Below are 16381 nucleotides of genomic sequence, written 5' to 3' on the forward strand. Positions count from 1 at the left end.
CCAATGATCAATATTTCTCTTTGTTGTTATTCCCTTTGCATATGAGACCTTATCAGCTTGTTTCTTCAAAGGATTATAACATTTTGCTAAATTTGGAACATAATCAACTTTTGGTTTTGAAAGATATGATTCATGATAAGATGTCTTGTTTTGAAACTTTGAAGTTTGTTTTCCAACCTTTTTCTGAAAAAAATTTCTTGGTATTGTAGATTTTATTTCATTTGAAACTTTTGAATTTTTATTTGAAAACGAAGCACTTTTCTTTTCAAAAATTTGATACTTTGATTTTTCTTTAAAAACTTTTCTTCTATTTGAAAATTTTGTTGATCTCATTTTTGATGGCTCAACAGTTTGCCAAAAAATTGTTTTTCTCGCTTGACATTTCGAAATATTATTTTCCTTTGAAAAATTTTCAACTTGAGCTTTAAATTCTTTTGAATTTAATTTTATTGCTTTGTTAATTGTTTTAACATCATTTTTAACACCTTCGTGCTTTGTAAACACATTTACAGTTGGGTCAACTTCTTTCTTTTCAACTTTTGACTTTTCAATCCATACTCTTGTTGGTTTTTGATGTTGAAATTTATATGAATTCTTTGTAAGATTATTTTCAACTGTACTTTGATTTGAAAAGAATCCTTCATTTGATGTTTGCATATTGTCTTCCTTAACCATCTTTTTGAATTCAGGCTTTATATTTTCAAAATTACCTGTTGTTATGAAGACTTAATTTGGAAACACAATATCATCAGTGCATTTGAAGATTGGATAAACGACAGTATTCGATTCAAGATAATGAGCACCTTTTTCACTAAGAATTTTCTCAAATTCTTGTGTATCCAAATAGACTTGATCAACAACCACTCGAGGAATTTCAATTTCTTTCGACCTTTGAATTGACTTTGAATTTGTATTTTCTTCCTCATTGTCACTATCATCCGTTTGACTCTCATGTATTTCCACATATTCCATATCACAAACTTTCGAAGTTGAGGGTTTATCAGTTTCAATTTTCATTAATAAATCGTCACATTTTTCTTTCCCTTTAAATGAATTTGCTACATTTATGACAGAGAATTGAGAACAATCTACATCTTCTAAATCACTAATTTCACTAATATTATTAGAATTATCTTCAATATCAGCAATATTAGTTTCACAATTGGATGTAGAATTCTCAGTCTTTTTCAAAATTCGATGTTGTTCTGATTTAGATAAGGTCTCATTTACAATTTTTACTAAATCATTAGCATCAAGATAATCTTCGACTTTAGCAATTCCATATCTAAACCTATCATCTGGAACTTTGTTGAAATCAGAAATTTCTTTTTCACAATCATATGAAATACTATCAACCTTATGTAGCACCCAGTTCCCGGTACGTAAATCTTAATTGAGTATTTTCTTTCTTTTAGCCGTGGACTCGGCGAGTCATAGGCTCGACTCGCCGAGTGGACGCGGGACCCGGGACAAGTTTAAGTTAGCGACTCGGCGAGTCCATATCCTGGACTCGGCGAGTCACAGCTGTTAGATGAAACCCTAAGTTTCAGGGGTTTGCACCCTATTTAAACGACTTATCTGCCTCAAGCCAGCCCCCATTCACCCTTAGAGCCCGGTATCCCTCGTTCTAGGCCGTTTCTTGAGAGTTTGAGGCTTTTGTGTGGGTTTTTGAAGGTTTTTGAAGGAGGAAGGAAGTAGATCCAGAAGAAGGGAAGCCATCCAAGCATTATTGTGTTCTTCCAACAGTTCCTTTGAGGTATAACCCGTTTTCCCCATGATTCTATGCTTAATACTTCATTTGGGTCTTTCTTGGTCAAATCCTCAAGCTTGTATGTGCATTATATGTCGTAATAAGATGTTTGGCCTCTGGATCTAGGCAAGATTGAGCTCCAGAAGCTCAGATCAGTTAGCTTTATGGCCCCATGTTGCTTGTTAGCCCTAGATCTACCCTTTTTAGACATTTTGAGCCCTAAAATCCATATTAGTGTATATCCACACGTAAAGTTGGAAACTTTACGTGTGATTCGTGTCCTAGAAGTCCAGATCTATGAATGACATGGGCTGGAATCGAGCAAATCGGTATATTTTAGGAGTGCATGGCAGCGACTCGGCGAGTCGTTCATATGACTCGGCGAGTCTGTTCGCGAGTCTCCGAGTTTGTCCCCTTTTCGTAATATCGAGTGAGCAGTGAGTCACGGGGTGTGACTCAGTGAGTCGGAAGCTTAACCCATCTATGGAGGTACTCGGCGAGTCAATGCCCTGACTCGGCGAGTTCAAGGCAATCTCCTTAGATCAAGAACAGACTCGGCGAGTTGTTCATACAACTCGGCGAGTCGCAACATAAGTGTTCTTCGGATGAAGACAAACTCGACGAGTTGTTCATACAACTCGGCGAGTAGGATGAAGGACTTAAATATTGGTTAAGAAGGCGAACCCGTCGAGTCATCGCCTAACTCGACGGGTAGGATCGGGATTCAGGGCAGTCGTTTGGTTAGGGACTCGGCGAGTTGGAAAGCCAACTCGGCGAGTCGGGTCAACTGAAAGTTGAATCTGGCTTTGGCTTAGGGCAAGGTCAGGGGTAAAATGGTCATTTTACCTAAAGGTCAGCGATCAATGTTTGATTGAGTATATTGTGGTAATTACAGCCGGAGGGTTTCCGGAGCAGCGACAGCAGTAGTTGGTGATCAATTCCCACACAGACCAGCAGCTATTTCGAGGTGAGTTTCCTTTCTAGTAGGAACGGGTCTAAGGCACCAAGGCCGACCCGCGTAGCCGAGATGCTAGTACTAGAGTGTGGGCCGAGCCTGTATCTCTGGGTTTAGTCAAGTATGATATATGTGTTAATATGATAGAGTTGCTTATACTTGTTGTCTGCGTGATACTTGTATGTTATGGGTTAGCGGTTGAGTGTGGGCAGGGCCCGTATCTCTCTGAGGTTGGAGTGTGGGCTAGGCCCATATCTCCTAGATAACGAAGTGTGGGCAGGGCCCGTATCTTCACAAGTGTGGGCGAGGCCTGTATCTCCCGACTAGCGAAGTGTGGGCAGAGCCCGTATCTTCCCGAGTGTGGGCAAGGCCCGTAACTCCTAGCTGAACATGGATGCATGGTATGGGGTATTATGGGGGGAACTCACTAAACTTTGTGCTTACATTTTTCAGTTTTGGTTTCAGGTACCTCCTCAGCTAGGGGAAAGGAGCCGGCGCGGTAGCAGCATGTCACACACACACTCTCCGGTTTCCGCATTTACGAGCTTCACTGGGATTGATACTCTGATATTCCGATTAGTTGTATGTTTTGGTTTTTAGACATGGTTCACTTTATGTTATGGTTGATCAAACGATGTTTTTAGTTATTAATATTTTCTAAAGTAACGTTTTTAAACAAAAAATTTTGGATGTGACAATTGGGTCGTTACAAGTTGGTATCAGAGCCTTGGTTTGAGGGATTCGGACACATCTTCGGGAGTGTCTGAACTCAAATCGAGGGATTAAAAGATTTTCTAAAAGAAAATGTTTTCTAAAATTTAGAAAAGAGTTTTGAGAAAGAACGAAGTGTGTGATGTGTGCGACCGGCCGAGCTCAAGTAAGTATTCCCCAAAGTACCCATACAAGTTTATGTCGTGTTTATCAGCTTTCGTAGAACAACATGCTAGAATAGGACTAAGGATCTAGGAGTGATGCCTTATGTGCCTGCTATTTGTGTTTCAGTTGTATGAGAAATTGCATGCTAGTTATTGAGTAGACAGTAAGTAGGATAGCCTGATTAGGTTATGCCTGGTAGTATGAGCTTAGCACTTTATGCTAGCTCAGTTCCTGAAAGTGGATAGAGTTAATTGAGATTGTTACCCTTGTCTGAATGCTGCTTGCTTCGTGCTACGTGGGACTCTGAATAATGGGAGTTAGCCATTAGGCGAATGCGTCACGTCACATGTAATCAGGATTGAATAATCTTAGAGTGCCGAATTCGATCCTACTGCGCAACTCTTGTTTGAGTCCAACCGTTGTAGGGACGAGTCGGGTACTCGAAGGATTATCTGAGCCTCGTCACATGTGATGGTATTCGGGTAATGGCTAATTGGCATTACAAGGAGGCATGCACCAGCTGAGGACTGGTTGGAGTAGAATTAGAGATTTCCCTAGGGCAATCCTAGGATGAGTATAGCAGTGATCAGCAGTAGTGAAAGGGATCTGGTGGAGTCGAGGCATTTCTTGAAGAAGGTACGGATAGATGTGGAAGGTAGTATGGGCCCGTACTACTGAAAGCAGAGGATCCGTACCCGAACCAAGGAAGGCCAAGATAAGACCAGGGAACCTGTAAGTAGTTGTGATCCCTCAGGAAGTATCAGTATCACTAATGATTGTTGTGATGTATTGCAGAATGGTGGTACTTCGATCGAGGCCGGTAGATGGCGGTTCAGGAGAGGGGTCAGGTTCGGGATCAGGTTCCGAGCCGATTGATGAGGGACTACGTGAGTTCATCACGTCAGAGATCACCATGGGCATCCTTGAGTCGACCCCCATTCTCTTTGGGTCGATCAAGGAAGGGATCATGGAGTTGATGGAGGATCACCTACGGGCATTCAGGAGCGATATGGCATCTAGCCAGTCAGGATCTCACACGCTGTCCTTCAAGGATTTCAGGGGCAGTGGTGCGCCGGATTTCTATGGGGTGAAAGACCCGATTGTTGCCAAGCGATGGATTGCAGACATCGAGTTTGCCCAGTTGACTAGCTTCTGCCCCGAGGGGTCGAAGGTGAGGTATGCAGCAGGATGTTTACGGGACCGAGCCCGGGATTGGTGGGAGTTAGTGGGTGACTCGTTGGGAGCCTCAACTATCGAGGCGATGACCTGGTCGGACTTTGTGACCAGGTTCAGGGCAGAGTTTGCACCGGTTGTCGAGCTTCAGCAGCTGGCCAGGGAGTTTCTAGACATGAGGCAAACGACGGAGACTGTGGCGGAGATCACCGCCAAGTTCCGGGAGAGGGCTTTATTGGTGCCCCAGTATGCTGGTGACGAGGACATGAAGAGGACTCGTTACCATGATATGCTACGAGCTGACATCCGGGAGCATGTTAGCTTTTCGGCTTGCCCTACCCTGGACTCCATGATTGCCAGGGCGAGGGAGAGGGAGATAGATTTGGAGCACATCCGGAAACGGAAACTAGAGGAGGGTCAGGCAGGAGGGGCTTCGGGGAAGAAGCCCAAGGGATCAGATGGTAGGCCGAAAGGCCAGTCAGGAGCCGCTGCGGGAAATGCGACAGGACGCATATGGGGGCATGTAGGATGGGATCAGTAGGTTGCTACAAGTTCGGCAAGGCAGGGCACTTTAGCAGGGATTGTACTACTCCAGTTTCAGCTATTCAGACATCAGAGTTGTTGTGTTTTCACTGCAACCAGAGGGGCCACAAGAAGGCAAATTACCCCCAGTTGACAGTTGCAGCGCCAGTGAAGGCGCCAGCTCCAGCGACCCTGCGGATCACGGATGGTCGGCAGGTTAAGGCAGAGGCTCCAGTGGTGAGGAGCCGGGCATTTCAACTGACTACCGAGGAGGCACGCGCCGCACCCGATGTGGTGACGGGTATGATTCTTCCCCTCTATCTTATTTTCATGATGTTATGTTATTGATAGGTGCTCTGTATGTATATGTATGCATTAGGATCGTTCCATGTGAACGGCCTCCCAGTTCAGGTGTTATTTGATTCGGGTGCATCCTGATTATTCGTTTCCCTTGCGCTTAGCAAGAAGTTTCATGAGTCACCGGGCGAGTTAGATTGCCCTTTGGAGGTGGAGATTGCTGACGATCGATCGGTGCGAGCATCGATGGTATTTCGGGATTGCGTGCTGCGTTTGTTTGAGGAGCGCTACTTGGTAGATTTGGTTCCCATTCCGTTGCGTGGGAACAAGGTGATTATAGGCATGGATTAGTTGAGCCCTAATGGGGCGGTGATAGATTGCGTGCAGCAGCTAGTGCGGGTCAGGACCCCAAGCGGCGGAGAGTTAGTAATTCATGGAGAGAGGCCGCAGTGTGGACCCGCTGTATGTTCAACAGCGAGGGCTAGGCGCTATCTCCAGCAGGGGTGCGCAGGGTATGTCGCGTATGTAATGGATACCCGAGAGACGGGTAAGGCGACAGTGAGTGAGGTTCCGGTGGTTCGGGATTTTGCAGATGTTTTCCCGGAGGAGCTACCTGGGATACCTCCGGAGCGACAGGTGGAGTTCAGGATTGACCTTATCCCCGGTGCGGCTCCGATAGCCAAAGCACCGTATCGGTTGGCTCCTCCCGAGATGCAGGAGTTGTCTACGCAGCTGCAGGAGCTGCTAGACAAGGGATTTATTCGTCCGAGCAGTTCACCCTGGGGAGCCCCGATTCTGTTTGTAAAGAAGAAGGACGGGTCGCATCGGATGTGTATAGATTATCGGGAGCTGAACAAGGTAACGGTGAAGAACCGTTACCCGCTTCCGAGGATTGATGACCTCTTTGACCAGCTTCAGGGAGCATCTTGGTTCTCCAAGATTGATTTGCGTTCGGGTTATCATCAGATGAGGGTTAGGGAGGAGGATATGCAGAAGACCGCGTTTCGGACGCGCTATGGCCATTATGAGTTCGTGGTGATGTCGTTTGGGCTCACCAATGCTCCTGCCGCGTTCATGGACCTCATGAACCGCGTATGCAGAACGATGCTGGATCGGTCTGTGATAGTCTTTATAGATGATATCTTGGTTTATTCCAAGACTCGGGAGGAACACGAGGAGCATCTGAGAGAGGTGTTGGAGACCCTGAGGAGGGAGAGCATGTATGCCAAGTTCTCCAAGTGTGAGTTTTGGTTGCGCGAGGTGCAATTTCTTGGACACCTCGTCAACCAGAACGGGATTCTGGTCGATCCGGCCAAGGTCGAGGCCGTGATGAGATGGTAGGTCCCGAAGTCTCCATCTGAGATTCGGAGTTTCCTGGGATTGGCAGGCTACTATCGGAGATTTATCCAGGATTTCTCCAAGATAGCCGTACCCCTGACGCGGCTGACAAAGAAAGCCGTGGTCTTTCGGTGGGGACCCGAGCAGCAGGCTGCATTTGAGACGCTGAGACAGAGATTGTGTGAGGTGCCGATCTTAGCCCTACCAGAGGGCGTAGAGGATTTTGTGGTTTATTGTGATGCGTCCATTTCTGGGTTGGGCGCTGTACTGATGCAGAGGGGGCATGTCATTGCCTACGCTTCAAGGCAGCTCAAGCCTCACGAGGCGAACTACCCGACGAACGATTTGGAGTTGGGGGCGGTGGTCTTTGCCCTCAAGATTTGGCGACATTACCTCTACGGGGTTCGATGTACCATCTACACGGACCACAAGAGTTTGAGGTACCTCATGGATCAGCCGAATCTGAACATGAGGCAGCGTCGGTGGTTGGATGTGGTGAAGGATTATGATTGCGAGATCCTTTACCACCCGGGGAAGGCCAATGTGGTGGCCGATGCGCTTAGCCGCAAGGCGGCGCCGATCAGGGACGTCTGCTTGAGGATGACCGTGGTGACTCCCCTGTTGGAGCAGATTCGGGAGGCTTAGCAGGAGGCTATCAAGGAGGAGCATCGGAAGAGCGAGCGCGTGGTGGGTCAGGTTTCCTCCTTTGATTATGATAGCCGAGGACTATTGACACTACACCGTAGGGTGTGGGTGCCGTATCACGGAGCCGTGCGCCAGATTTTGATGGAGGAGGCGCACAAGTCCCGATTCTCTATTCATCCCGGGGCGACGAAGATGTATAGGGATCTTCGTCTGGATTACTGGTGGCCCTGCATGAAGCGGGATGTGGCATGGTACGTCGAGCGGTGTTTGACCTGCAGGAAGGTCAAGGCTGAACATCAGAGACCGCATGGCAAGATGCAGGAGAGCATATCGGCCGAGAGCATATCACAATGGATTTTATCACGAAGCTTCCCAGGACCGCACGCGGAGTGGATTCGATTTGGGTCATTGTGGATAGATTGACCAAGAGTGCTCACTTTATTCTGATTTAGGAGAGCATATCGGCCGAGAAATTGGCCGACATCTATATCAGGGAGGTTGTGGCACGGCATGGGGTGCCAGTATCGGTGATCTCGGACAGGGATGTGCATTTTACTTCCAGATTTTGGAAGAAATTCCATGACGAGTTGGGCACTCGTCTGCATTTTAGCACCGCCTTTCACCCGCAGACGGATGGCTAGAGCGAGCGGACCATCCAGACTCTGGAGGATATGCTGCGGGCGTGCGTGCTAGACTTCGGTGGTTGCTGGGATACCTATCTTCCCCTGGCCGAGTTCTCCTACAACAACAGCTATCACGTGAGTATCGACCGCCCTCCCTTCGAGATGTTGTACGGACGGAGGTGTCGGACCCCGATATGCTGGGGTGAAGTTGGCCAGAGGGTCATGGGGAGCACCGAAGTGGTGCTCCAGACGACCGAGAGGATCCAACAGGTCCGGAGCAGGCTTCAGACTACTCAGAGTCGGCAGAAAAGTTATGCCGACAAGCGTCGATCCGATTTGGAATTCCAAGTCGGGGATATGGTTCTCCTGAAGGTGTCGCCTTGGAAAGGCGTCATTCGATTCAGGAAGCGGGGCAAGTTGGGCCCGCGATTCATCGGACCGTTCAGGGTTGTAGCCCGGGTGGGCAAGGTGGCATATAGGTTGGATCTACCAGCCGAGCTCAGCCAGATCCACAGCACTTTCCATGTTTCTCAATTGCGGAAGTTCTTAGTGGACGATTCAGCAGTAGTGCCCTTGGAGGATATTCAGGTTGATGACAACCTGAATTACATTGAGCGCCCAGTCGCAATCCTCGACAGGAAGTCGAAGGATTTGAGGAACAAGAGGGTGGAATTAGTGAAGGTGCAATGGCAGCACCGCAAGGGTTCGGAATGGACTTGGGAGCCGGTGGACGAGATGATGGAGCATTATCCCGAGCTGTTTCGGGATCGAGCAGCAGACTTCGAGGACGCAGTCTAAAATAAGTGGGGGAGATTTGTAGCACCCAGTTCCTGGTACGTAAATCTTAATTGAGTATTTTCTTTCTTTTAGCCTTGGACTCGGCGAGTCATAGGCTCGACTCGCCGAGTGGACGCGGGACCCGGGACAAGTTTAAGTTAGCGATTCGGCGAATCCATATCCTGGACTCGGCGAGTCACAGCTGTTGGATGAAACCCTAAGTTTCAGGGGTTTGCACCCTATTTAGACGACTTATCTGCCTCAAGCCAGCCCCCATTCACCCTTAGAGCCCGGTATCCCTCGTTCTAGGCCGTTTCTTGAGAGTTTGAGGCTTTTGTGTGGGTTTTTGAAGGTTTTTGAAGGAGGAAGGAAGTAGATCCAGAAGAAGGGAAGCCATCCAAGCATTATTGTGTTCTTCCAGCAGTTCCTTTGAGGTATAACCCGTTTTCCCCATGATTCTATGCTTAATACTTCATTTGGGTCTTTCTTGGTCAAATCCTCAAGCTTGTATGTGCATTATATGTCGTAATAAGATGTTTGGCCTCTGGATCTAGGCAAGATTGAGCTCCAGAAGCTCAGATCTATTAGCTTTATGGCCCCATGTTGCTTGTTAACCCTAGATCTACCCTTTTGAGACATTTTGAGCCCTAAAATCCATATTGGTGTATATCCACATGTAAAGTTGGAAACTTTGCGTGTGATTCGTGTCCTAGAAGTCCTGATCTATGAATGACATGGGCTGGAATCGAGCAAATCGGTATATTTTGGGAGTGCATGGCAGCGACTCGGCAAGTCGTTCATATGACTCGGCGAGTCTGTTCGCGAGTCTCCGAGTTTGTCCCCTTTTCGTAATGTCGAGTGAGCAGTGAGTCACGGGGTGTGACTTAGTGAGTCGGAAGCTTAACCCATCTATGGAGGTAGTCGGCGAGTCAATGCCCTGACTCGGCGAGTTCAAGGCAATCTCCTTAGATCAAGAACAGACTCGGCGAGTTGTTCATACAACTCGGCGAGTCGCAGCATAAGTGTTCTTCGGATGAAGAGGAACTCGACGAGTTGTTCATACAACTCGGCGAGTAGGATGAAGGACTTGAATATTGGTTAAGAAAGCGAACCCGTCGAGTCGTCGCCTAACTCGACGGGTAGGATCGGGATTCAGGGCAGTCGTTTGGGTAGGGACTCGGCGAGTTGGAAAGCCAACTCGGCGAGTTGGGTCAACTGAAAGTTGAATCTGGCTTTGGCTTAGGGCAAGGTCAGGGGTAAAATGGTCATTTTACCTAATGGTCAGCGAGCAGTGTTTGATTGAGTATATTGTGGGAATTACAGCCGGAGGGTTTCCGGAGCAGCAGCAGCAGTAGTTGGTGATCAATTCCCACACAGACCAGCAGCTATTTTGAGGTGAGTTTCCTTTCCAGTAGGAACGGGTCTAAGGCACCAAGACCGACCCGCGTAGCCGAGATGCTAGTACTAGAGTGTGGGCCGAGCCCGTATCTCTGGGTTTAGTCAAGTATGATATATGTGTTAATATGATAGAGTTGCTTATACTTGTTGTCTGCGTGATACTTGTATGTTATAGGTTAGCGGTTGAGTGTGGGCAGGGCCCGTATCTCTCCGAGGTTGGAGTGTGGGCTAGGCCCGTATCTCCCAGATAGCGAAGTGTGGGCAGGGCCCGTATCTTCACAAGTGTGGGCGAGGCCCGTATCTCCCGGCTAGCGAAGTGTGGGCAGAGCCCGTATCTTCCCGAGTGTGGGCAAGGCCCGTAACTCCTAGCTGAACATTGGTTGTTATATGTATGCATGGTATGGGGTATTATGGGGGGGAACTCACTAAGCTTTGTGCTTACAGTTTTCAGTTTTGGTTTCAGGTACCTCCTCAGCTAGGGGAAAGGAGCCGGCGCGGTAGCAGCATGTCACACACACACTCTCCGGTTTCCGCATTTACGAGCTTCACTGGGATTGATACTCTGATATTCCGATTAGTTGTATGTTTTGGTTTTCAGACATGGTTCACTTTATGTTATGGTTGATCAAACGATGTTTTTAGTTATTAATATTTTCTAAAGTAACGTTTTTAAACAAAAATTTTTGGATGTGAAAATTAGGTCGTTACAATCTTTTTGCAGAATTACAGAAAATATTTCTTTGTGCTAACAACAAGTTTATTTCTTTTGCTAATTTTTCTCTATCCTCCATGATATTTGAAACTTGCAATTCTAAGTAATCAATCCTAGTGACTTTTGAATCCAACATTTTTCTCGTCTCTAGTAATTGATCACTTAACTTTTTCGCTTCATTGCTAGCAGACACAACGATTGAATCAAAGTAAGTAACAGTTTCATCAAAAGATACTAACTCAGAACTATATGCAGAAACTGGAATGTTAAAAGATTCAAGAATGTTACGTACCTTGGTAGTCATGGGCGATCTGTCAGTAGACTTCGAAACGAAGCATTGCCCACACACTTCGTCAGTCTTTTCATCATCTGAATCTTCTTCCATCTTTGCATACATAGCTCCATGAGTTGGATTTTTCATCTCTTCATCATCTGAACCCGAAGACCATATTTGATATGCTCCATCTGATTCAGTTTCTTCATGAGCCACCAATGACAAATTCTTTGCTTTCTTCTTTACTTCCTCTAGTTTCTCAGTGTAGTATGCTTCATCCTTAGTTTTATTTTTCTTTTCCTCTTTCTTCCTCAACAAACAATCTATTGCCAAATGATTTGCTCCATAGCAATAATGACAATTAATTCCTGTATCACCTTTCAATATAATCTTCATTTGCTCCATCTCATTCTTCGAATCTGTCTTCATTTCTTTCTTCTTTTCATCCAGTTTGTTTTGGTTCTCAAAACCACCCTTCGAATCTGATGACTTCCTTGGATTAAAAGGTTTCTTAAAAAATTTCTTTACTCTATTGTTTGAGTAAAATGCAACAGCCTCATCATCAGAATTCATCAGAAAACCTTCTTCTTCATTAGACTTTGATTTTTCATTCTCTCTTTCTGAAACATTCGAAACTAGTGCCAGTGGTCCACCAAGACTTGCTATTGTTTCCTCAGCTATTTCATTAACTTCATTTTCATGAGATTTTAGTTGATTGTACAAGTCATTCAAAGTTGAAGTATCAAAACTCTGTTGATTTTCACCATCATACTCACACTTCTCCACTCCTTTCGAAGTCCCATTACAAATATCAAATTGTACTCCATTGGTGACCTTATTATACTATAACGATTACAACGATAGATTAACTCGTTGAACCTATGATAGTATGCTTCAATAGACTCATTTTCTTTTTGTCTGAAATCTTTGAGTTCCACCAGGCATTGTTTCACAGATGTGATCTTCGTCTTTTCACTTCCTTGAAATTTGTCTTTGAGATTGTTCCAGATTTCTTTAGCTGTTGTGCATGTTCTGATATAATTGTACACAACAGGAGGCAGAGCACCTCTTAATTCCCTCATGCATTTCTTCTCCAGTTGTTTTAAACGATTGGTTTGATTATCAACTTCCGAACTGCTTGAAGACATACCGATTGGCTGAACTTGTGCAGGTTGATTGATTTCTCCTGAGATATATTTCCATAACTCTTCATCTAATCCGTTCAAGTAATCTTCCATCCTATCTGCCCACTGATCATAATATTCTGGAATAAGCATTGGAATTTTTGTGGATGATCCAAGCAAATGAGAAAATGATGTCATCGAATTCAGATTGAATGACGCCATTGTTGTACGGACAAAAACTTCAAGATGATACTAAACTTTTGAGAATTTTGAAATCAAATTGTATAATTCAAATCAGAATTACACAACGAACACTCGATTAACAAATATTTTCGCAGAATCAAATCCTAGATTGAGATCAAAAAGAATTTTTCAATTGCAAAAAGGACGGAAACTTTTCGAATCAAACAGTAGATTCAAAAACCTTTTTGATTGTATGAAAATCAGATCACAAAAAGGATTCTTGCTCTGATACCAATTGATGTGATTTGTAATCGAGTTTTAAAATCAATTCAATTAAGAATTCAGAAAGAAGAAAAATGATAAACACGAGAGTAAATATAATATTTGTTCAGCTCATATTATGCTTTCAATTTTACAGAGTACAAAGGAATTCTCTGTAAAGACTGTGTGAAAAGTTATTTTCTCACTTAGTACAGACCTCTATTTATAGGAGTACAAAAGCATAACAAAATACTAAGGACTAGACATTAAGACTATTCATTACAATGCCTTAGTAAATATAACATTACATCCGAAGACCCTTCTTACGAAGACTAAAGATCCTTCGTAACAACATAACTAACACTTCGACATATTACAACATTTATACCCTAACAATCTCCCCCTTTGGAATAAAGGTCGAAGTCTTCATGAAGTTAGTAGTTGAACGACATACATCAGCACTCTTCGGATTTCCATGTATCAAGAGATATGGATTTGTTCTGGTATACTCTTGTTCCTAATTGTTTGTATTTCTTGCATAAATAAAAAGTCATCCATGAGAGTGAGAGAGGGAGGTGGGTCCTCTCTTGTTTTTTAATTAACAAAATATAAAAATAAGTATAAAAAATCTAAAAATAAAAATAAAAGGGCATTTTAGTCTTTTTAGTTTTCTGAAGGACCAAAACCAAAAAAAAAAATCAAACTCAAAAGGACCTCAATCCAAAAAAAAATCGAGATTTTGACCAAACCTCATAAAAAATCATAGCATAGGTACCATTTTTGTAGTTTTGTCTATATAATATCCATAAATTTGTACTTGTTTATAAATCATTTTCAGGATGATCATATTTGTAGCGTTTTTATTGTTGGGGAAATAACACAAATCACCTATAAAGTTTTTTGGATTGATCCATTTAGTCCTTAAAATTTTTTGGTGCTTTATGAGAGAATCAACTCGTTTTTGTTGGGTATGTTTAGGCATTTTGGAAAAATCGAAGGAGTAAACCGGGTACTCCTTTATGCCAACTCAGTTCTTGTCTACGTGTATCTCACTTTCTCTCTAAATTTGTTTGACTCCATAGGCTTCTTTAACCACCTCTTCACAGTTAATTGGGGAGACCAAAACTTCATCTATTTTTATTTGATTAAACCTCTTACCAAGTGAATGTAAAAGAGAATTATTGGGAAGCAAATCCACCAATTGCATCTGATTCAAGCGTCAGAAACTTTACCTTCAAAGAAGTAGCAATTCTAGGGCTTGAAACTTTACCTTCAAATCTGATGTGAATGAAGAAATTGGAGGTTGAGGTTTGTTTTAATCATAAACTTGGACCAAGGAATTCAATCAAAGCCAGCTGTCTCTGCGGTTCATCGTTCCTCTCTAGCAATAGCATTTTATGTTGCTTCTCCATCTCTCCTAATTGTCTCTCTTTCCTCGCAGTCTAGCACGTGTGCTTCTTTTTCTGTGTTCGCGAAACAAAAATGGGAAACACACTCACAAACGAAGTGTGTGTGTGTGTGATCATGGCAATGACAAACTAGGAAGAAGAAGAAGAAGAAGAAGAAGAAGAAGAAGAAGAAGAAGAAGAAGAAAGGCCATCTGTCTCTTAATGGTCTGTGTGTTTATGTAATTTTGAAGTAGATGAAGAAAGGCAGAGCTAGATCGAGAATCAAAATAGCAAGAGGAAGAAGATGGCAACATCTTAGTTGTTGTTATTGTCGGTGATATTGGTGACAATGGTGGTTGGAAAGTGGTATGTTTTCCGATGAAAGAGAATGGAAAGATGAAGGTGGATAGAGATATACACAAAAATATGCGTATATATATACAAAGTGATTAGTTGAAGGAGAAATGAGTAGATGGTAAATGAAAGCTTTGAAGTTAAAATTTTGTTTGGTTTCGTGTGGAAAATTTGGTTCACGATCGGAAGGGATTATCGGAGTCCACTCGTGCTCTTATTGTTTTGAACATTGAAGAACCGAATACATTGGAATTGGTACTGCCCAGTGAACTCACATGTCATGGTTGATGGGGAAAATCTTGCATATGTGGCACTGAACCCTGCTAAAACAGGACACGGTGACTAAAAAGTTCGGTTGCTCCAAGCATTATGCCCCTATAAAGCAACAAAATAAATTTATGGGCTAAATCGATCAAGCTTAGAAATATTATAGGAAATTTATGTCATTTCCCCTTTTTTATTTTATTTATTATTTTTTGGAAAATTTTAAAGATAACATTTCTTTGTAAAATTGTATGGTACATATAGCTGGGGATGTGCTTCGGGCCGAAAATGACCAGAACCGGATCGGACCCGAATAACCCAAAGCCTGAGTTGGATGAAAAGTTGGAACCGAAACTCAGACCGATTATAGTAATACAGGACCAGTTCAGTTCGGATAATACAAGTTTCAGTTTGGTTATATATTAACCAAAATGACCGAAATAACATGTAAACTATGTTTTTGAACCGAAATGACCTGAATAACTAAAATAAGAAAATTCTATATCTAGTTCAAGAAAAAAAATATTAAACATTAATGTTTTTTTGGCGTTCAATCACAGTATGAAGTGATCAACGGGAGAAGGTTTTTTTTGTGTAGCAAATTTGATGATGAATCAAGGGAATCAAACTACTATTTTCGATCACAATAATAAGCAAGGAGTAGCAAAGTAGTCTGCTAGGGCAACGACTTCGATTTTTTTTTAAACATCGATTGGTATTGGCTGCCACCCAATGGGTGGGTACATAAATACGCAAGAGGCAAAAGGAATCAATCAAGTGACTATTCAATTTTCATGTCGGTCCTATTGGCCTGATTAAACCTTTATTCTGGTAACTCGGACGGAATAACCCGAGAATCGAATTGGGCTAAAACAGATACCCAAGAACCGACCCAAATAAATTATTCGGTCCTAATTCAAATCGGTTCGGGTTTTGGTTTCGGTTCGGGTATTCAGTCCAAATACACATATAACAGCTAGATTATTATAGAAACTATAATCTACTATGATGTATTGGGATCTATTATACATCATTAACTTTTTTAAAGTTTAGATTTTTGTTAAAAGGTTATTTAACTTTTAATTTTAATATATACTACAACAAAAGTTCGTTGTAGTTGACAATAACAGCCCTGATCTACAATGACAACGCACATATGGTAGCAATGGGGTTTGCAACAATTAAGGCTTTATTTCACAATAGGTGTTTTTTATCTTGTAGTGCATGAGTTTGAAAAGTTTAGTGGTGAAGTCGCTTGTTTCCTTCTTTTCTTGCAGAGCATGACAGGTTGCTCCTCCGAGAAACTTATTGATTTGAACATAGGTAGAGTGCAAGGGTGAGTGGTTTTAATTGATAGATTCAATTTTTTTTTGTCTAAATGGAAAGCAAAACTGGTTTCAGTTAGTGGTAAATCGATGCTCCTTTCATATGTTCTTGGGTCATTTGTATGTTATATACCGTTTTTAT

The sequence above is a fragment of the Lactuca serriola genome, chromosome 3 (genome assembly GCF_051521515.1).
Source record: "Lactuca serriola cultivar US96UC23 chromosome 3, Lser_US96UC23_V15, whole genome shotgun sequence".
In the NCBI taxonomy this organism is placed as follows: domain Eukaryota; kingdom Viridiplantae; phylum Streptophyta; class Magnoliopsida; order Asterales; family Asteraceae; genus Lactuca; species Lactuca serriola.